This window comes from Ursus americanus, chromosome 14, assembly GCF_024610735.1.
Source record: "Ursus americanus isolate L20-20 chromosome 14, mUrsAme1.1.p, whole genome shotgun sequence".
NCBI lineage: Eukaryota > Metazoa > Chordata > Mammalia > Carnivora > Ursidae > Ursus > Ursus americanus.
In genome coordinates this window covers 15,866,348-15,890,500 of record NC_142140.1, presented here as the reverse complement: position 1 = coordinate 15,890,500, position 24,153 = coordinate 15,866,348, and the positions used below count along the sequence as shown (strand labels likewise).

General features: G+C 33.1%; 1 protein-coding gene across 1 annotated transcript in view; it reads left to right on the top strand.

Annotated features, from left to right (window-relative positions):
* Positions 1-414: 414 nt before the first annotated feature.
* CNTN6 (contactin 6) overlaps positions 415-24,153 on the top strand; it is a 270,310-nt gene continuing 246,571 nt past the window's right edge. Inside the window, 1 exon segment of the mRNA XM_045808106.2 lies at positions 415-857. The gene's annotated coding sequence lies outside the window, so the exon portion shown is untranslated.

Below are 24,153 nucleotides of genomic sequence, written 5' to 3'. Positions count from 1 at the left end.
ATGCACACTTGTTCTTGGCCTCTGGAGATTATACATATGTTACCTAGGAGAGCAGCAATACTCTTTTGGACTTGACTCCACTTTCTTTACACACTTTCCGTCTTTTAGAATCCTCATGCATATATTTTAAAAATATGATTTAGAAAGGATTTAGTGACAGTGCATAAGATCTTTTGATTTTATTTCCCTTTTCTCTTCATCCTATCTAGTAGCGGGAGTTACTGGCATGCTTCAGAAAGCTTACTTACGTTTGAATACAGTCTAAATCAGTGCAGACCCTTGACTGACTTAATCTTCGCTTGCAAATGACAATGCAGTGAAACCAGAGGAAGAAAAAAATGACTTCCTTTCCTATTGGAAACCTAATAAGTAGTTAGCCTGACCCAGTTTTCAATAAGAGAGGTTTTCTGATGACCCAACAGGAGTGACTATCTCTAGTCAAAGAAAGGGGAGGGTGAATTTAATCTTTCATGCCACTGGAATGGCAGCTGCTCTCAGCTCTCTCTGATTCTGTGAAGGATGGTGAAGATAGAGCTGTTTTTTCAATATAGGGAGAATTTTCCTTTTGAATATTCCAAACGGGAGATTTGCACATGTGCCTCAAGAACTAATTGTCTAGGTTCCGTCAGGAATGCAGCAGGAGAGGAGCGTATTTCATGCTTAAGACCAGAGAAGAGCCACGCAATACTCAGTGGATAAAAGGCTTGCAGTCCCAGCTGGGAAAAAGAGTCCCATTATCTCCCAGCTGCATAGACATTCCATACGGCTTGGTTCTGCCTGGATGCACAGCATGCCTGGCTGAGAGCTTGAAACAGAGTTCTGCAGAAAAATTGTAAAGATCCCGAGACATTTCCCTGGTAAGATCTGTAAGTACAAAATTGTGCTGTCTGCTGCAATGAGAATTTTGCTGGGCAAGCTGCAGCTTTTCTTCCTTTCAATGTCTTTGTATTAGCATAACAGGTAAAAGCTGGGGTTGGGGGAGAAGTCACTGCTTTATTTATGCTATGTTTTTATGATGTTGATGCTTAAAATGCATTTATTCCTTGTGAGAGAAAATGTATTGAATATGTATTCTGGGGAGCTTAGGATCAAACCAGAGAAAGAGAGACTACAGGTACATTTTTCAGTGTTTCACTAGTCTTTTGCTGCAGTAAAACTAATGGGCAAGACGGGATGACAGTGCTAATTCTGGTACTTTCAGATGGCTTTCACACCCTTTCTGTGACGGCAAATGGGAAAATGTTATTGCTAATTTTTTTTCATCAAAGGGTAGAGGGGTGGGGTTTGCAGTTTCCGACAGATGATTTAAAGGAATGGTTATAAAAAGTTTCCTGGGGGAGGGATTTGGTGAGGGGAGCAGTGCAAGACTGGAGGTCACATGACCCCACCTAATTTTGTCTGGCATTTTGCTTCTCACCCAGCTTCCAGATGATAGCTTCTGGAGTTCCCATTTACAATAGTTAAGCTTGTCAGTATTAAGGTGCCTGTAATACTTTGTGAAAAGTTTCAGAAGTTGATGACTTGGGAACAAAACTTTTAAGAGCTCTGAGATTAGCCACATATAACCCATTATGTTAATGGAATACTGTCAACTTTGGGGGTTTGGGGAGAAATTGGAATTCATAGTTCTTGCTTCTCCAATTGAAAACTACTTATGTTTAAATAATCAGCATCCTGACTATGTCCTCTGAGAAATATTCACAGAATGACTAAACAGACGTTATGAGAGAAAATAGGGAGAACAGTAGAATTACACAGAATAAATTTGGAAAATGAGGTATTCATAATCTTATCTACAGTGGCAATGTTTTTAAAAAATTTTTGTAAGAGAAAGAGCCGCATGTTGAATATTGAATTTCTAGTTTTGAACAATCTTCATTTATCTGGTGGGTTTATTTTTATTGTTGTTAAAGGTTTCATCAATTTATGTGCATTGTGTTTTATAAGATAAAAAGATATTTAAGCACACTCTCCCATGCCCTACCCCTCTTCACACATGTATAAACCTACACAAATTCAGAAAAAAAATACACACACAATACTGACGTGATTTGTATAACAAACAGAAATACAGAGTCGTTTCATCTTTGATGCTTCAGTGGTTTTTTTTAAAAGCAATATCATGGCTATGCAATCCCGAGATTTCAAATATATAAATTTGCAATTTTTATAAGGCTTTCTATGAGGTTATATAAATGCATAACTTATCACATCTTAGCCAAAAAGCTTGTCATTTATAAACTGCACTGCATTACTTCCTTTGAACATTTCTAGTGAAGTGCCAGAATAGTTTGTTTAGTATTCTCCATGTAACTTTCCCTAATGAAAACAAATTCACATTGTCATTTGGAGAATTAATACATATTTGGTCTAAGCTTAGATAAAAAAAATCAATTATCTTGTGAAAAGAACGTGAGGTATATTAAGTTGTTTGCATACTTCTGTGTCTTTGACAAATGAAAATACTCAGTAATAGAAAAGTAAGTTTGTACCTTTTTTATTATTTTAGTGGAAGGAGGAGGGTTATGAAATATTTATTTTTTCACTTACGTCTTTAACATCTTATTAATTAGAATGCAGTAGCATAAGCTATACTCCTTAAAAATAACTCAAGCTAAACAGAAAAGTTCAAAAAAGACATCTTGTCACCTGTAAAAAACAATTGTGATATTTGTAGACATCCTATGTTTAAATTCAAATAACAAAATGAGAGGGAGAGACTTTAGAAGAATGCTTTCTTATCATACATTTTTGTTTATTTTTGGCAAATAAGTATTTAGATAATGTGATCACAGATAGATAGATAATAGATAGGTAGATAGATAGATAGATAGATAGATAGATAGATAGATAGATAGATAGATATCCTTTTAAAAGAATATGATCTTCCTGTATTCTTTAAAAAAAGTATTGGATTTATTTTAGATTTGGATTAAATAGAAAAAAGTAGAGCTGATATGAAACTGAAGAAATTGCTAAATTTCGGGTATTTGTTTGTTTTTTTCCCCCAAAGGAGATATTAGGTCCATAAAAATAACACTTAAGAACAAAAATTAAGAAACTACTAGTAGTTTGAAGTCACCGTTTTTAAAATGCATGTTTAAATATTAAATAATGTCTTATAAGTCTTTGTTATGATAGTTATAGAAATTAACACATGTGCTTTATGATTATCTTCCTTACATATACCACCTGAACTTCAATTATATTATCAGTTTTACATTATTGAGATTTATAGTATTTACATTCTGGCTTAATTCACACAGTCTTGGTTAGACTTATTTGGAATTTGGGAGAAAAAAAAAAACAGTCCTTACCAATTACTTACTACTCAATTCATCATTCCTGTATTCTTAATTTTGAATTATTTCTTGGATTGTTGGATTTCACTGTTAAGTAGTACCCCTCTACCAAAGAAACAGTCATAGATGCTATATTTTCCGTCTGCCTACATAGAACATTTTTTTCTTTTGCCATATACATGGGAGACATATTGATCTTGAATCAAACATATTTTTCCATTTAAAAACTTGTAAATATTTGTAAACAATGCTGGAGACTAGTCCCATACAGAATGTTGCTGTTCATTGGTTATTAGGTATGTGTGAAATTTCCATCCTGAATATTATTTGTTTCTTTCTGGTGCATGTCCACATGATTCTTTGGGGAATTTTTTCTTTGTTGGTTGTTTTCTTTTTCTTCCTTTCTTTCTTTCTTTTTCTTTTTCCTTTTTCTTTTCTTTTCTTTTTTTTTTTCTTTGCCATAGTATGTCCTGGAGTTAGGCAGTCTTCATCATCCTTGCTTGAATATGCTGTACCGCATTGATTTGAGATTTTTATATTTCAATTTTGTTGTTGTTGGTATACTTGGTATTTGATTTTTTTATTGGTATTATGTTGCTTGTTCCTTTTCTTCAGTATCACCACTTATGAGCATGTTGGATCTCATTTGTCTGTCTTCCACATCTATCATTTTATCCAAATTTATTTTTAATTTTAAACTTTTTCAGTTCACTTTGGTTTTCTTTTTAAAAATATACACAGAAAGATTGTTTTAGAGATATGTAATCTATATAAGAGTAATTGTCTTAGCACTTTGTTCAAACTGTGGCCAATTCTTCTTGAGATTTATGTTTTTCAACTGCATTTCTTTAGTTTTTTTTTTTCCCTTTTATCTTCTTTTTATTCAAAAAGGTATGCATGAGGGATGAACAGAGAAAGCACAGAGGATTTTTAGGGCAATGAAACAATTCTGTGTGATACTGTCACAGTGGATACATGTCACTATGTATTTGTCTAAACCCATAGAATATATAATACCAAGAGTGAAACCTGGTATGAAATATGGATTTGGGGTGATAGTTATGTATCAATGTAGGTTCATTGATTATAACAAACTGTAAAACTATGTGTGTTGTGGTGGGGATGTTGATAATGGGGAAAGCTGTGCATGTATGGTGACAGGGAGTAAAACCTAGAAGGTTTGGGGGCAATCTGTATCCTCCTAAAAGTAAATGAAGGAGAAAGTACTTGTCAGCTTTCCTATATGCATCCACCCACCCACTTCATGTAGGTCCTTGTTTTGGTTTTTTTGTTTTTTGTTTTGTTTTGTTTTAGTATTTGGCAGCAGTGGAAATGTGCTTCAGAATCTGTGTTCTGGGGTTGTGTTTGCATGCATTTTTATTAAAAACAGAAGGCTTTTTACTTTGATTTTGTATCCTACCAACATCACTGTGTTTTTCTTTGATTTTGTGTCCTACCAACATCACTGTGTTTTTCTTTTCTTGTATCTGTAAAACAAGAGAGAAATTAAAATCTCTTTATTTAATGAACTTTAAATAAAAATCTTTCAGTTTGGGAGAATTATTTTAAATAGAAATTTCATTAGATAATGAAATTATTCCCATTATTCATATTGACAAGAGCTATTCTAGTCAAAATTGAGTATGTACCATATACTGTAGTATTAAATACTTGCTGTGATGAAGGCATAACACAGGACCTACTAGGGAAGGAAAAAAAAAAGCAGAGTCAGAGTCATTGGGACTCTTTTATTATTATTTTATTTATTATGTTATTATTGTATTTTCATTTTTTATTCTTTTATTCTTTCATCCTCCTATCAGTCTTTAATAATGAAGTCTATGGCCCATGTAACTGTCTTGCAAGGACTCTTTGGCTAATTTAGAGTGAATTTAGGTCCTAGTAACATGAATCAAAATTAGGAGTCTCAAATATCTTATGGCAGTAGGGTGGGCCTAAAATTTATACATAACAAGCTTCCAATTAAATGAATACATGAATGAAATTACTTAGATAGTGAGATTTTTAAAAGAAGCAATGAGAGAGTCATGTATCCTATGAAGTACAAAGTAAATAATCTTACTGGCAAAAGAAGTTCCATCTCTCAAGTGTGTATAAAGTGACACCAACATTCTGGAAGCAGGCCTCTTGTGATGGAGGACCACACATCTTCTCTTCTCTACATTTGGCACAAAATAGCTTTGTGGTCTTAAGCAAGTAACTTAGCCTCTCTACACCTCCATTTCCCATCCATAATGGGGATAGCAGAACTAACTTCACAGTAATAGCAAGAGGAATAAATAGGTTAACATGTGAAAAATACCTTCAAGAAAGCCTTGAAATTAAGCACTCTTAATATTAGTTATTTGATCATTTTTATATTAGTGTTACTATTATAACATTTTGCCTATGAGCCTTGGGATTGATTGGGAAAAAATAATATAAAACGATGAAAAAAATGAAAGTTATAATCATCGTCTAATCAATTGTAATGGGTATTTAGTAGAGAACTAAATGTGGAGGTGTGAATTATAATTAGATATAAAAATGGAGCTCAGGGACTCTTGTGAGAAGATTCAGAGATGCTGGTCCTCAGATTCACATAGCCTAAAAATAGAAATGGTAGTTCTACATGCACCAATCAGAGCTGGTCAAGAAAATTAGTTTATTTAATTTTCTGACTATAAAAACAATATACAAAAGAGCAGAAGAAAAGAATAACCCATAATTCCTTTCGCCAAAGAAAACCATCACAAAATACTTGTGCATTTCTTTTTTGTTGTTAATGGTTTTGTTTTTCATTTTTTTAATTAAAATTTTAATGTCCTAAAAAAGTAATGTGTGAACCCGAAAACAACAATAAAATTTGAGCGTATAGGAAAAATAGTAAAATTAAAAATTAATACCTTTCCACATATTTCTAATCCCACTTCCCAGAAATATTTTCAACAGTTTATTTTATTGTATTTATTGTTTGTTGTCTTTTTTGGATTTATTAAGTATTCTATATTCATTTTTTTCCAACTTTTACTATCTTAAAAATTAAATATTCTGTTACATTTAGGTGAACATAAATATTTTAACATAAAATAAAGCTTTTTTTTTTTTTCCAATAAAGCTGAAGATAATATATCTATCCTTTTCACAAAGAGGACAATGGCTTGTTTAAATTTCCTCCAAGATATTTCTGGCAATGTCCATGTTTCTACTATTTTTTTACTTTGTTTTTAAACTTCTCCTAATACTTTATCAATGTTTATTTAGATTTATTACATGTTTTTCTGAGATATTTATTAACCGTTTCCTCTTACCACATACATACATCTTGTGGGTTCATTTCCTGTGTACTGAAGACCATTTGAAGATCATTATAGAAACAGTCTTAAACTCGCTTATAGTTTTTCTTTCTAAAAATTACTTACTCACATTTTAAAATAATAATATGGTTGGTTACAGAACTCCATGATGACCAATAATTTTTTTCTCTACATTTTTTGCATATTTTGTTCATTGCTCTTCTGGAATATAATTTTGCTCATGAGAAGACTGCTCATAGTCTAACTATAACATCTTTGAAGATATATTTGTCTTTCATTCTGGTAGATTTTAAAAATTTCTTTTTGCAATGATGTCTTTGGGTTCATTACAATGTGTGTAGGTGTAGATTTGTTTTAAATTTATATCATTCTGGCCTCTACAAGCTCCTAAATATGTCCAACTTCAATTTTGAAAAATTCTCAGCTACTATATATTTACTTTTATCCCTTTTCCATCTTAATTTTCTCTAAAATGCTCATTATGTATTCGAACCTTCTTCTTCGTCGTCATATTTTATATATTTTTATATCTCTCTTTTTTGTGTTTCACTCTGTGTGATTTCCTGTCATCTGTATTTCATAAATTTATTTTTGTTTTCAGAAGATATTTTTGATTTCTGTGATTTCTATTGCTTATTTTAAAAATTCTCTTATTTTAAAGTTGATTTTTGATTATTCAGTTAATTTTATTTTTTTAGGGACTAATTACTTCATTATTTGTGTCCGCTGAATCTCCCTCATGGTGGTTTATTCCTTTTGATGTTTATAATGTCCTTTTATGACAGATTCACCTTCAGCAGATGTTGATTCCCATGAGAGACCAACATTATGACACTTGAATATGCTTCTCTACAGCATTGTTTCATTTTTGCCTCTGGATTTGTTCCATAATTTCCCCCATTTTGTACTTAGCTTCTATGTTAATTTTTGACCTGAAATTACCTAAGATGCAGATAGAATAAATTTAGGCTCTACAACCAAACTTGGCAAAAACTTGATTTTCAGCCTATCGCTGGAAGAACTTTTCTTTCCAGCAGATAAGCAGAATCTTTTAAAATCCCCTGTTTTGTGGAGGGTCCTCTTTTCCTTGGTTTATTCCAGCTAACTTTGAGTTTCCTCCTCATTTTGCATCCTCACCAATCCAACTTTGAGTTTCCTCTTCATTTTGGATCCCTGACAATTTATCTTTCTTGTTTACAACCTTAATTATGCATCTTTTAAAGGGTTTCTTGTGTAGCATTCTATGTGTCTATGGTAAAAATGATACCTTTCTGCATCATATTGCATAGTGTCATAAACTGCCATGTTGACTACAGTTTTCCTCATCTGCTTTCCATCAAAAAGGAGGTCATCAAACTTTCTGGTTGGCTAGTACTTTATTTTTTTTCTGGTATTCTTACAATTTCATGTATTTCCTGTGGTGTGTTTTCTATCAGTTTAGTGGTGCTTTAGGGGCCATTCCAACATCTTGAGCCACAAGTTAATTATGGGTTTAAAATAAGATTTTTCACGGAAATAAAAAATGTCTTTCCATATTTTTTTATTTATACATTAGATATTTACATGTCTTTTTATTAATTCCTCAAACATTAATTTAATTTACGATAGTGCTGATTTAGTTCATTCGATGAGACAGTATGCTGGGAAACACTGTAGATGTGGTTAGAAAAGCTGGCCAAGTGGTGTTGTGTACATATTCTCTAGGAGTGGTAGCTATATCAATTCCTTATGTTTAATGGTGTACAAATTCTTAAAATGTAGAGGAAATTATTCAAAATGTTTGTCAGCACAGTAATTCCTAATAACACAGTCAAGCTGAGTACTAAACAGACCATTCTTCCTTTAGAATTTTGAATGGATTTTTTATAAGTGTTCTTTTAACCATGGAAGGAGCAACTCAAATAAGACATTTTGTAGAGTTCCTAGTAATTTATCACCCTTGTATGTAAGAGGCCAATTATGGACATATTATTTTCAATGCTTTTATTTGTCCATTTTTTCAAAGTTTAATTGATCTGGCTTCTCTTAACATTTGTATGATAAAGGGGCTGTGTAAGGAAACTTTTGTAGTATCTTTGTAAATATCAGGAGTATAATATATTTGTTGGAATAGAGCTCTTAGCAAGAGAACATAATTTTCCTCTCTAGCACCTGTCAAAGTCCTCCAATCAGTAAACAGCAATAAATGAAAGAGAAGGTCAGAAATCAGACATGCTCCTAATTTTCTATCAGCTGATATAAAAGTAAATTAAAGAAAGTCCTTAAAATTTTGTTGATGAAAAGGTTACAATTACTCAAGTGTTGATAGAAGGAATTTTTTTTTTGAAGCATAACATGAAGATATTTTCTGGGGATTTAATGTTAGTCAGCAAATTCTTAAACATGTGTAATTGTGAATCTGTCGTGCTAACAGATAAGCTAATTCTGACATTCCTATTTATAAGTTAACCAAAAGTGTGTATTCAAGGATTCTTTTAAAATTAGCATAGTGTATTATAATATATGTGTTTTTCAGAGGTACCTACTTTATTTTAAGTTGATATTTTGTGCAAACTGTGTCTGCATGATTTGTAGACAGGAGAATGAGGCCTTTATCTGCATCTTCCTGTCAAGATATATAGGGCACTTTGGTGTGGAAATCTTTCTGTTTGCTGACTTCATTCTAGTTCCATCCTTTGTCATAAGTTGTCAGAATAATTATTCAGTGACAGAAATAACTTTATTATAGGAAAAGAGAGACTGGAATTTAAGAGAAAAATCACCTTTTTGCCATGTGTAGTTCAACATAGAAAGCCAGATGTAAGTTTTCAATACCTTTACACAGTACACACATCCATTATCTGCACAATATTGAGACAATTCCTTTTACCATTAGTGGCTTCTTTACTTAATAGGTAAAGGTTATTTTTCACAAAGAAGCATGGAACAACAACAACAATTTCAGCCACTGAAATTTCAAGATTCATAAATATATCTTTGGATGTCCTAAAATACTTTTTTTCCATTCTCAGAGTTTTAGCCCCTGGATATTATTTCTTTTAGGCTTTCATTTGTACATGAAATCACCTCAGTTTATCCAAAACTTCTGGTTAATTTAGTTGAATAACTTAACGTACCTAATTACCTATAGTAATATTATAATTAAAATGTACTACTAATAAAGCCATAATAAAAGTAATTTTAAGTTTAATTAAGTAACATCTCAGAGCACCAGAATTTGTTAATTTCATCTTTATAGATGATTGAAAAGTGTGGTACGTAGTGTTAGTTACCACTCTTGTCATAAACACAGTTTTAAAGGGGTTTTTTTTTTTAGCTTTTTTTTTTTTAAACACCTGATATTCACAGAAGTTTGAGTCATATATTTTGACTTGTTCTATTCACTGTGGTTGTGCTCTCTCCCAGAGTCTAAGTTCTTAAAAGCTTGGACCCTGACTGATTCCTCTTTGTATATCCAGTGCCTGTTCATCGTAGACAGTGCTGTTCACTAATATCTTAATTCCACAAATATTGCCTGAATACTTACTGTGTGATTGATGCCATTCCAGGCATGGGGGTGTTTAACTCTTAATAAGATAGAGAAGACTTCTGCTATTGTGAAGTTAAAATGTTAATATGTGTTCTTGAACTCAGTTAAGCATTCATCTCTACCAGTTGGGTGGCTAACATTGTTAATTTTATATCTTATTTGAGAAATGAGCATTAGAAGTTTATAAATTATCTAATTCCAACATATTTTTTTAAATAAAATACTGTGATATTGTGAGAAATACCAAAAGGACTACATTAAAAAGGATATGTATTTGCTTGGAATAATAATTGTCCCTCAGTTGTGATAATGATATATTCTTGGTTATGCAAAGGACTCATAATCTGCCTAAAAAAGAGTAGATTAGCAAAAAGTAGCATTGCATATTATATAAATGTTCACATAATTGTCTAATGACATATCCTATCTCCTTTACCTAAATGTTATTCATTTTCATCAAGTAAGGAGTACTTATGACTTACTGAGATGATGAAATCTGTTCAAAATTTGCAAACTACATTAAATTTTTAAGTAACTTTGGAAAATTATATAGCAAGTAAAGACAAACATCATTTATTTATTTATTTTTAATTATTTTTATTGAAGTAGAATTAACAGTGTTATATTGGTTTCAGGAGTACAACATTGATTTAGTAATTACATACATTACTCAGTGCTCATCACAATAAGTATAGTCACCATCTGTCACCATACAATGTCATTACAATATTATTGACTATATTCTCTAAGCTGTCCTTTCCATCTCTGTGACTATGTTGTTTTATAACTGGAAGTTTGTCCTTCTTAATCCCTTTTATCTACTTCACCCATCCCCCTACCCATCTCCCCTCCAGCAACTGCCAGATTGTTCTCTGTATTCAAAAGTTTGTTTTGTGGTTTGTTCTTTGTTCATTTGTTTTTTAGATTCCACATACAAGTGAAATCCTCTAGTATGTATATTTCTCTAAAATTACTTCACTTAGCGTAATACCCTCTAGGTCCATCTATGCTGTCACAAAAGGCAAGATCAGATTTTTTTTTTATGACTGTGTAATATTTCAAAGTGTGTGTGTACCCAATACTGGAACTAACTAGATCAAGAATATCATTTATTTTAATTTTTTTTCAGATTATGAAGTTATATGCCTTTATTATGCAAAATTTGGAAAATGCAGAAAAATTACTAATAATTATGTCACTCAAGATATGGCATGTTTTCAGTCATCTGTGTGTGTGTGTGTGTGTGAAATACAACCCTGAAGTGAATCTATATGCTCTGTTTTATAACTTGTTCTTGTTAATTAACACACTGTGAGCATTTTCAAATATCGTAAATATTCTCTGAAATCTGAGGGATATTCACCAGATGGGTGTGCCATAAATTTTCTCAAACCAATAATATATCATCAGATACTTAGTTCTTTAGAATTATTTACTACTCATGAAAATGTTATGATGCCTACCTATATCCTTGTACCTGAATATTTTACATATATCTCTGATTACTTTTAAAAAATAAATCCATAGTATTAAAATTTCAGAGTTAAATAGTATGTATTATTTTAAAGATGACAGTGTGTATATTACTAAATTATCCTCTGGGAAAAGAATTCCATCTGTACTTCCAAGCAACTAAATTCCCATTGCCACATACTTGTAAACAGGACATGTGTATATTGTGAGTACTCTCCAAGTGAATTGGCAAAACAAACACACAAAGTCTATTCCAATATTACTGTAAATCACCCTTTTTCCACAAATATGGTCTGAGTATTTCATGAGTGTTCAGACCATTTGTATCTGCTCCTTTATTAAGGTTAGCCCTTATCCTTTGTCCATTTTTCCACTGGTATTGTACATTTTTTCTTTTGGCTCAAGAAGTTCATCATATATCGAGAAGATCACACTTATTTTTCACACATTTGAAACTTTTTTCTACGTTTATAATATAATTGCATTGTAGGCATGAAACCTTGTAAAATGTGTTAAATAATATCTGAACCTCGGTTTCTATGTGTATATAGTAGCCTGGCTTCCACAAAGTCAAAGAACTACATGAAAATTGAATGAGTTAATGTTTCCAAATATGTTTTTATAACTATAAGTGATATACAACTACTGATATACAATTACTGTTGTCAGTCTTATTAAATTAAATAAATATTTAACATGGAATGTGTATCAAGTCATAAAGTCTAAATGAATAAATTTGAAGTTAACTAAGGAGAGGAACTATATTTTCAACTTTATAGTTACAACACCTCACACAGTGTCTGGCATGTGGTGGGTACTCAACAAATGCTTGCTCTAATGAATGTAGATTCTAAATATACTAGAGAAACATTAAATTAAATATACTGTGCTTATTCCAAATATGCTGTTACAGTGTCATCTAAATCTAATGGTGTCAAAAATAAGACATATTAAAATGATAATTAATGTTAAATTTATGTCTCTGCCCTTGGCAACCACTATAATCTAGTCCATGATGAAGCAATCAGAAAATATAAGTAGTTATTTATTATATAACTACAAATTGTATTTGACCCATCTTTGGAATTGATGTATACTTGGGCTTTCAGGGATTTGGCCTATTAGAGCAATTCAGAAGTGCTTATAGGTAATAGGAAATAGTTTGAGGGTAAAACCTGTAATTGTAAATAACTCGGGATCTGGCAACAATTTATAAATTTACAGAGAGACAGACTATATATGTGAGGTGTGTGATAATTTCTTTTTCAGATAGCTCAAAAAATGTGAGATTCATAATTGGCTTCTCCAGATGCTCAGAAGAACTTCTTATTTTTGTGTTACCCTGCATTTAACTTAGTATAATTTATTATGTTCATATATGATGCTATTTTATTTTGGAGAAAAATAATGAGATATTTGGCTCTGCCAAACAATATTTTAGGAATAAATTTTTGTTTGATTTAGGCCCAAATATATTCACTTGTTTGGTGTATTTAATAATAAGATAAAAGCCATTAAATAAACTTGTTTTATTTCTGTTTAGAATCATGACATTTATAAATCAGTTTATGCTGCAGTAAAAAATAACCTCTAAATCTTTATTTTCTTTCTTTCTTTTTTTTTTTTTTAACAAGAGTTCTTGCTCATTTTACTCAATGACTTATATTCAGGAGATGTCAATATAATCCACTTTAAGCAGAGACAGCACAGACAACAAATACAAAATCAAATATTATTGTATGCATGTTACCAAGTGCTCTTTTTACACATTGGTTTTTAATTTTCCAGCTTAATTTATATATAATTGACATATAACATTTTATTTTAAGTTGTACAACATAATAATTTGATATATGTGTATTTTGCAAAACGATTACCATAATAAAGTTAGTGAACACATCCATCACCTCACATAATCACATTTTTTCCTCTTTTTTTATAGTGAGGACTTCAAAGATCTACTCTTTTGGCAATTTTCATATATTCAACACAGTACTGTTAACTGTAATCACCACGTAGAGCATTACATTCCCAGAACTCGTTTATCTTATAAGTGAGAGCTGGTCCCTTTTGAGTACTTTCCCTCATATCCCCCACCTCCACACTCAGACCCTTCCTGGCACTGCTCATTTGCTCTCTGTTTCTGTGAGTTGGTTTTTTAATTCCATGAGTGGGATTATACAGTATTTGTCTTTCCTTCTCTGTTTTAATTCACTTAGTATAACGCCCTCAAAGTTCATTCATATTGTCACAAATGGCAGAATTTCTTTCTTTTTCATGGCTGGAAAATATTCCCATGTTTGTGTGTGTGGTCTGTGTGTGTGTGTGTGTGTGTGTGTGTGTGTGTGTGTTTATACACATACCACATTTTCTTTATACAATAACCCACTGATGGACATAGATTGTTTCCATGTCTTGGCTATCATAAATAATGCTACAGTGAATATTGGGAAATAGATACCTCTTTAAGACAGTGATTTAACTTCCTTCAGATATATACTCAAAAGTGGAATGGCTGGATCATATGGAAGTCCTGTTTTTAGAACTTTTTTGAGGAATCTTCATGTAGTTTTCCATAGTGACTGTACCAGTATACAATCCCACCAACAGTGTACAAGGGAAGCAACCCCTAAATCTTGGGAGTTTGAATCCACATAGATTTTTCAGTGTGCATCTCTAAGGAAACTATCCTCCAAGAGGAAGTTCAGTGTTAAATTTCATATAAATATGTTCTTCCACAATTACAGAAAAGAGAATTCTAGGGTCTTGCAGTGGTAGTTAAATGCTTCCACCCAGAGGTGATACATACTACTTGAATTCACATTTAATTGGCTGAAGCAAATCACTCGGGGGAATGAAGAACTGAAATTGCTTACATACTTGAAAAAAGGAGAGAAACATTGGGGCAGCAATACTTCCCACTTTGAATTTGCTAACAAGAAATTCTCTGCCTGGCCCTTTTGCTCACTAACTTCAGTTGTGCTAAGCAATCTCACTCAATACCTCAGGTAACCTTTTTGTTTTGTTTTATTGAGATGTATTTTTACTCTTTGTACATATTGAGGAATGAATATAGTTTATGATCAACCTTTCTTTGTCTGTTACGCACTAATCAGCCACTGCATTCATTGCATTTTCACTCATTGATTCATTCAGTCAGTAACTGTTTATCTGGATCATCTATCCACCATGTCCAAGACTTTGTTTGGAGTATCATGGCTTAGAGAAACATGCCGTGTACTCTGAATCATAGAGCATTTCAGGGAAATATATTTGAATTAAATCATCACATAAAATATCGCCTGTACTAACTTTCCAGAAGAACAGCTACATGGTGCTGTAAGAACCTAAATTGATAAATAAAGAAAGCCAGCAAAGACTTGCATGGGAGAGTGTTGACTAGATGTTGACTAGGTGGATGTCAGGGGAAGGTGTTCATGTAGAAGGAAGAGCAGATGAGTGGAGGAGGCATGGCAGGGATGAGAGACAGAAAAATGTGGGGTTAAGGTCCAGGTGGATCAGAGGTCCAGGTGCCAGAGGAAGCTAGAGAAGTGAATTAGAAACTAACCAAGAGGTTTTGTAGCTCATGTAAAGACTTTGAATGTTCTTCCTAAGAAAATAGAGGAACTATTGAAAACTTTAGAGAGTAAAGTACTCTCATTAGATTTAGATATTGAAATAATCATCCTGTCTACAATGTGAGAAACTTCATCTTTCATTATTCAAATATTTGGCATCAGGTAGATATGGAAATCAAGGAGGAATGGCATAGGCAAGGGAAAGAATAGCCACCTATCTAGAGTTTTTTTCTCCTTTGGCAAAAAGCAAACCTTGTTTTGAATTTCACAAATTCTGAAATTTGGTTGTTTGTTCCACATATTAACTTTTTCACACAATAGTCAATTATAACATTTGGGGGAAAAAAGGAAAAGAACAGTTTACTAATTTTTAAACTTTTCTTTTTCTCAGTAGGCTCCACACCCAGCATGTAGCCCAGTGTGGGGCCCAAACTCACAACCCTGAGATCAAGACCTGAGCTGAGATCAAGAGTCAGATGCCCAATTGACTGAGCCACCCAGGCATTCCAAGTTTACTAATTTTTTAAGTATAGGTCCAAAGTGGGAAGTTCATAGAATATATAAAATAACAATATGGAAAAATGAAATCATAAATAATACATCATCTGAAAATTACTCCAGAATATTTCCCTAAACCTTTATGTTTCAAGGATAGCAGTAGTTGTAATATTTTCATTCTAAGCTAAAATTTTATTAACATTTCCCTGACATGTAAGATTCTCATAGTGGTAGATAGTCTTTGAGGATGGTCACCATGTATGGATATGCCATCCCTCCTTTTAAGAAGTGGTGTGTGTTTTCTTCCCCTTGACTTTGCTTTGAACTCATGACTTACTCTGACCAAAAGTGGAAGTGAAACTATCCCTTGAGAGACCAGACAGTTTCCACTTGTATCTGAACATGGTGCTGTACGAAGTCATGGTATCTGCTGGAAAGAGCAATTGATAGAATCCTTAAATGATAAAATACCAAACATGGAGAGAGGCTTTTTGGGAGAAAAACATGGGTTCCCCAGCTAAGAATCTGTGCCAAGGCTTAGAGAGCTGTTCTTGGATCTTCCAGCCTAGTTGCTGTGTCAGTGAGTCCAGGTAACACTACATAGATCCAAAGAACTAGCTAATGAACCCACAGAATTCTGAGAAATAATGACAGTTTTTGAGGTGGTTTTTTATGGAGCATTAAGTAAGTAAAACAGAATCACTTAGTTAATTTTTACCTGGAAAATAAAGTGCTATGGAGTATCTTCAAGTTTCCTATTTTGTACATTGCAGACCCCTAATTTATACATCCTTATTAAAGACATGCCAAGAGTTGGGGTACGTGGGTGGCTCAGTCAGTTAAGTGTCTGCCTTTGGCTCAGGTCATGATCTCTAGGTCTTGGATCGAGCCCCATGTCAGGCTCCCTGCTCAGCAGGGAGTCTGTCTCTCTCTCTCTTTTCTCTCTCTCTCTACCCCTTAGCCTCTCCTCCCTGTTAGTTCTCTCTCTCTCTCTCTCTCAGATCTCAAGGAAATAAATAAAATCTTTAAAAATATGCCAAGAGTTCCATGGCATAAATTCGGCTCTGAAAGCTGTATGTGGTTAATTTTGAACTTTCAAATCTTTAAAATTATAAACTACTATATCAGACCAGGGAAATGAAAAAATTATATGTGCAGAGTTGGTTAGAACTTGAACCAAGACCAAAATACAAGATATGTATGCTGTTTTTGGCCTTTGAGGTGGGTTGGGAGGAAGAAGAGTAAAGCAGTTTCATAGATACCCATATACTTAGGTCAAGAATATGGAGAACGTATTTTTTTCATTCTTGAAAACCTTTATAATTTTCTTAAGTGATTTCTTTAATACACTGTGGACTTGAGTGTTATTTTTATATCAGGTTATAAATATTGTTGGTTAGAAGTCTGTCTAATGAACATCATATATTTCTCTGGGCTCATAGAGCAATTTAGAAGTAAAAATATAACTAAAAAATTCATATTTTTAAGCATAATTTTATTGTTACATTGCATGTTACCATGTGGATTTTTGTTTTGTAGCGATGATTATTTTGTTTTGCTAATATACATCATTGTGGTCACTAATGATGATAATAATAAAACTACACTGATTTCCTCAAGTGTTATCTTATTAGTAGGTAAGAGAACTCAGTTGACCTGGTTAATAAACAGGTACTTTACAGATGAAAGAGAAATGACTATCATATATCTTTGTTGTTTTAAAATTATACTCATGGCATTTCTGTTTCCCTAAAAGTTCCATTGTTCATTTGAAAACTAAACGTTAAATTGATTCGATTCTCTATATAATTATGATGTGACTGCATATTTATTCATACCAAATTGAAGAACATTCACTTGCAGTTGCCATTCATGTAGATGTCAAAAATGCCACTTTTTATTGTGTATATTGTGAGAGGGCAAAATAAATAACCTTTCCTGCTTAAAATTAGATTGCTTTTTAAATATGTCATTAATCATATTTTAGACTTTAAAAGATCAAAATGAAATGGCCCAGAATTTTAAATTTTCCGTAGTGATAAACACTGAGTAGTTTAGTAATGTTTGACCATGCTCCAGGTGTGTTGGCGAGTGAAGATGGTGCACTTCTCTGTTCTATAGTCTTTCAGTTTTTATGTTAGGTGCTAATGTGTATAATTAGCCTGATTTCAGAGTTGTGACCCTTAAGGCAGAGAAGTATTTATAAGAGTTGTGGTCTAGCGGCGTGTGAATAATATGAAATGGATATGGAATTAATTGAGCTGTAAAGAGTTTGCTGAACAAAGTTAGCTGCAACCTGGGTCAGGAGTTGCAAAATTGAATCACAAGAAGCTATTTAAGAGTAACTAGGACCGGGACACCTGGGTGGCGCAGTCGTTAAGCGTCTGCCTTCGGTTCAGGGCGTGATCCCGGCATTCTGGGATCGAGTCCCACATCAGGCTCCTCTGCTAGGAGCCTGCTTCTTCCTCTCCCACTCCCCCTGCTTGTGTTCCGTCTCTCGCTGGCTGTCTCTCTCTGTCAAATAAATAAAATCTTAAAAAATAAAAAAGAGTAACTAGGACCCACATAAATCCACCTTCATCTGAATGGTTTAGACTTGAAGTCTCCAGTTGTTATGGTAGATATAATTAAGGTTCAGTGTGTCTGTGTGAGTGTTATGCAGAAAATCACCTGAGACATAGTTAGCTCCCAGTACCTACATTTTGCCTTCAAATTTCTGCTCCCCCCCAAAAAAGTTTTAATCCATTTGATGTGGTAAAACTCCTTAGAGGATAAAAGTCTTTCTGTACGGGAAGTTTTAGAATAAAATATAGACAATGACATAAATAAAACCCATAGTATTCATACCTTTGAGTTAAATTTAGGATTTAAGTTTTAGAATTAAGTCTGTGCTAATTAAAACCATTTCTGTGTGTGTGTATAAAATGCTGGTAATATTTTAAACTCTGAAGGAGCCTCTGCCCAGTTAGACTTTGTAATTAAATAACTGACTGAAAACCTAACAGTTTAAATAAAAAAAATATTTTTAAAATTACTAATTTTTATTTTAAAAAGTCTGGAAATATTTAGAAGCTAAGATTTACTATTTTATGAGGGTAATATACAAGACTTAAATACTTAGAAGTATTCTCCTTGTTAAAGTCCTGAAGTTGATTGGTCAGGCATTTAAAACACTCAGGAAAACAGATTATTTCAATTTTATAAATAATATTCAAAATATTAAAGAAATTGTAATAAACTAAGTTGTCAGTGAGCCTGATTGTTTATATTTCATCTACTCAACTTGAAATAATTGAATATTAATCATGGCAAAAGTGAAGTTTTTTCTTATTTTACTGGCATTATAAAAAGCATAGCCATATAAATTAAGCTTAACATTTTAAGAAGAAAACAGCATTACATGAAACTCAAGTAAAGTAGACATTAATTTACAGTCCTCACTGAGCACTGAGACCCTGAGTTCTATGGAGGTAAAGAGACTTGTTCAAGACTACAGAGCAGGCACTGAGACTCAGATTTTAATATGCAAATCCAGTGGCTGTGGTTTCCATATTCATTCTCAAAAAAAAGTTAGCTTTTTGTAGATGTGGACAAAAATTTTAGAGTAAAATATTGTAATGTCCTGAAACAATCTGTAATCTTTTATTGTTAATTTTCTCATTTAAAACCTACCAAAGCCAAAAGAAAGTAAACTTAGAGTACATTAAAAGAAGTCATAATACTGTACGTAAGATATTATCTGACGTCGTTTTCCTCTTCCCAGTTAGAAAAGTAGTTTATCTTCTTGGATATGATTTTCAACTCTTAACAGAACCAGCAGTTCTGCTGCTGTTGACTTTTTAAAACACATAACTATTTTGAGTCTCTATTCACGTTATATTCTTATTTAGAATGCATAATAATTCATTTTACATTACTTATTGCCTCTTGAACAGATTTGAAAAGAAGATCTGAGTAATATCTACAAAAATGGTATCTTTTTTTATTCTCTTCCTTTTACCAATTTTGATGATGATCCTGTGATATAAATCTAAGTGGAAAGCAAATAGACCGATATTTCCTTTCATATGTACACACAAGCTTTGTATTTGTATACAGCTGTATCAACTTTTTGACAAAGGAACTACAGATTCAAAAATTGTAAATGCCTCTTCCCACTCTTCCTTTTTATTATAATTTTTTATATGTTAAATTATTTTCATAGATTTCTTCTCCACACAGGTCCTTTACAGTTATTTTCGAGGGTAGGTCAATCTTAAACTACCTATGGGTGGTATTTTAATATTGTCATATTACATTTGAGCACTTATATTTAGCTGTTATGTCACCCATGGATATTTTACATGGCCAAAAACATACCAGACCAGTGTCCTTCTTCAGGAAAAGTGCTTTATGTTCTCTACATCTGATATTTACATCAGAGGCATTCAAAAAGCAAAGAACAGAGACTTATGAAAAGAGATGGGAAAATCATCTTTTTAAATATTAATGTCAGAAAAGCAGAATTGCTTTTTGATTTAGAATATGTAAATATTCACTTTTATTAAAAGTTTGACTTTAAAACATATACAACTCTGCTCAACAATAGAAGAACCTTTTTTTTTTAATTGAAAAAAACACATAAAGCAGGTATACTATCATGGGGAAAGTAGGTACTTTCTATATCATTGTCAAAAAACAAAAATTGCTTCTTGATTTAGGATCCCATAAACTCATAGAGAGGTGTGAATGGATGGAAGAAATCAATACCATCCACTGTTTCTTGGAGGGTGGACTGTGCACACATTCCAGCTTCTGAACATTTCTAAAATAGTTTCTCTCAAAGATGGCAAATATGGGAAAAATAAATTCCTTTTATAGATGAATCCTGCGGTAAGGTGACATGTCTTGTGAAGACTCCGCTAAGATTTTCACTTAATATTCAGCAGCCCTGAGGATTTCTCTATCTTCTACTCTAAATCAGTACTTCAGGAAAGAATGATGAGCAGGTTGACAGGACTGTCAGGTTTGTGTTTGAAATGAAGCCAGCATTGTGAGTGATGTGAATATAAGGCCTCCTGGTCCTGACCCAAACCTACACTTGATTTTATGACCTCTGCTTTGTCCTTCAGTCGCGAGAAGATCTGAGATTCTTAGTGTAGAGATAGGATCCGTCTTTCCCTTTTGGTCCAAATGAAGAGGGAGTTGTGAAGAATTCACGTTGGCAGTCATGCACATCTAGATTTGAATACTAGTCAGGGGAGCCACTTACGAGCTGGTTGAACTGGGACATAAATTTTGACTCTTATAGCCTCACCAGTATTCTTACTTGTAAAACTGGGTAATAATAGTAGCTCTATCTCTTATGATTGTTTGGAGGATTAATTGGTATTAATGAATCTAAAGGTTTAGCACAGTGCCTGACATACAGTAATTAGTATGTTTCAAGTGGTATGGTTTCATTAGATTAATTATGAATTAAAAAAATGTTGTAGATGGTATAAAGAAAGTGGTAGCTCACTGAGGACATATAGGGATGCCATACAGTATTTGACTCATCTCTCTTGCAAATGTGTGATACTCAGTTCAAATTAGTAATGGTAACAAGACTAGCTGCCCACATTATATAGTCACAGGTACTTTCCCAAGTTCTTTACATAGACTAACATTTATTTTCATAAAAACCCGAAGAGATAAGTGATATCATTCCACATTTTACAGATAAGTAAAATGAGACCCAGAGGGGTAAAAGAAATTATTCAGTGTCAAACAACCATTAAACACTGGAGCCAGAATTCAAAACCAGACAGTCTTTTGCCAAAATCGATGGGTTTTACCACCATACTCTACATTCTTAAACTGAAAACCAAGACATCCCAGTGCACCTCAGTGAACTCAGAGAGGCATTGTGGGGAAGAATTAAAATGTTTCAGAGAAACACCCCTGATGTTCAACATCTGTCAGTTACTGCATGGACTACTACTTTGAGGTTTCTTTCAACATTATATGGTACTACTTTCCTTTCAATATCATATCTTTGTTGAAGCTGGGTTTCTAGCAGTTGTTTTGGTAAGAAGCAAATACGGCATGACAGTCAGTATAGAACAGAAAATTACACAGAGCACCTTTATTCCAAGGTTTGAGAAGTCGTGTTTTACCTAATAGGAGTACGTTTGCCATAAGTAAAACTGGTTACTTATGAATGGAATAGAAGTATTATTTTTCATCCATTATATACATATTATGATTTTTGAACAGCCTCCTAAGTTGTTAGAACATAAATTGTTGGAACCAAACTACTTTATAAATGAATTGTTAGATTTTTTTTTTTTTTTTGGCCTAGGGATGCCATAAGAAAATTACTGAGACAATAAGAGCAGCATGATCAGAAAAAGTTGCAGAACCTCTGCACTGCATTGTTCAGCGAGCACCTCAAGGAGAACTCTATTTGAAATTTAGGTATCAGTTCAATCAAACCTTAATGCACGTATAATTTCTCAGGTACTTAGAAATTCCTTTCTCAAGGAGCTCATAGTAAAATTGGGAAAAGAGACACAAAGGTTCATAGGAGAGTGTGGTGTTAAGTGTCAGAAGGCCAGATCCTCCCAGGCAGGTCACATCAAGATTTAGAGTGACCATGACATTGAGAAATAGGAGGAAATTTCATTGGGTAGAAAAGCAACCATAAGAAGAGATAAATGAACAAGAGAAATCAAAATGTACAGCATTTATAGAATAATGAGTACAGTAATAATGGAGCATTTACTAGTTACACTATCACTTATTAAAATACTTGTTAGTTCCCAGGCAATACTTTTGGTATGGCGTTGTGAAGATGAAAGTCAGAGTGCCTTTCCTCAGGCTCTGATATCTCTTGGGGTTCTTGGCAAGAAAACTGAGTTCAAGTGAGTGGTAGAGATGAGATTAGAAGGGAAGGATGGGGTGGAAGTAATATATTGCTTTTAACTTCTAAAGAGGCAAGGGATGTTTAGAATAATAAATAGAGGGTCTAATTACTTTGGATTAACTAGTAACCAGATGCATTCACAAATATTGATATTATTCAAATTAGCTTCATCTTACTAAAAAAAGATGCCAAATTTTTTTACTCTCCTGCTGAATAAATGAGAGGCATATGTATATTTTTTCCAGAATCATGACTTATTCAGTTTATGGTCTAATTATTGGTTGAGAAGATAAGTAAATAACAAATTATCATATGAAAAATGTGAGCCTGGGAGTAATTAATGCAATAAAATAGATTGCTCAATATGTGAACAACTTCATTGTAAATTCTAGGAAAAGGGCTTGATTTCTGAAGAAAGATAATAACATTAAAAATCTTAAGGATTAAATTAAGAGATAATTAAAAATATTTACAGGATGTAGTAATCAAATTCAATAAAGAAATTCACTAACTCTGGCACAATGAGACTATTGAATCTGCATTGCCCTGTTTGTCCTAGAAGATTGGCTCAGGTGGTTAGGATGCAGTGATAACTCTCCTTTGTCACCTAGTTAATCCTAGATGGCACTCTAGTGTTAACTGGAGACTTCTATGAAGTTGCAGATTGTCTCAGGTTGCGCACAGCAATTCATGAAAAATTACACATAATGGTATCATGTTACTAAAACACATTAGTCAAAAGCCCCACCTACACAATGGGCTAAGAGAATCATCTCTCTAGGATATCTCTCTGTGGTATGGGCACACAGCTAGAACAATCCTCTCTTCATATACGGTCACCATTAATTTTTTTGTCCATTCAGTGGAGATTTGAATGCTCACAGCCAGCCACTATGACAGCAAAAGTGTTACAGAATTTAAAAGAGCAGGTGATGATTTCCAGCTGGAAAACCCAGGAAGAGCTCAAGAAGATAGTGGCATATAATCCATGTACTAAAGAATAGACTCTTCAGGTATTTGTGGGTGTATGAGTATTCAGTATTCTATTCACAGACTTTGCCCAGACAGGAGGGTATAAGTAAACTAAAAGAGAGGAGAGGAATGATTGCAATGGCAGGATGAGTGATAGCATTAATTGAAGAGCTCTGTATTTGTATTCACGGTGTGAGCCTCTTTCCTATCTAGCTATCACATAACTTGAATGCAGTTTGTTATTAGTTGTTGCTTTATTTACCTGATGAATCAAGCCTTGGAGATGTTGAAAGTTGAGTTTCTGTGTGTTGCAGGAAGGGAGAGATGAAAAGAAGTAATGACATCCTCTTGCTTCCTCCATTATTAATTCAATTTGACCAGTGGTTATTAAGCATCTTCTATGTGCTAGGTCTTATGTGAAATTATGTGGATGTAAATTTAAGAAAAGACAAATTTCCTGTCACATAGGTCAACAGTAATGCAGGAATTGGTAAAGAATCATGATAAATGTAATCAATGAAAGAACATAAATATAAACGTAGTAAAATGTTAGCTCAGACGAGGCAAAGGATAATTGCTATTGATGGTCAAGAAAGAA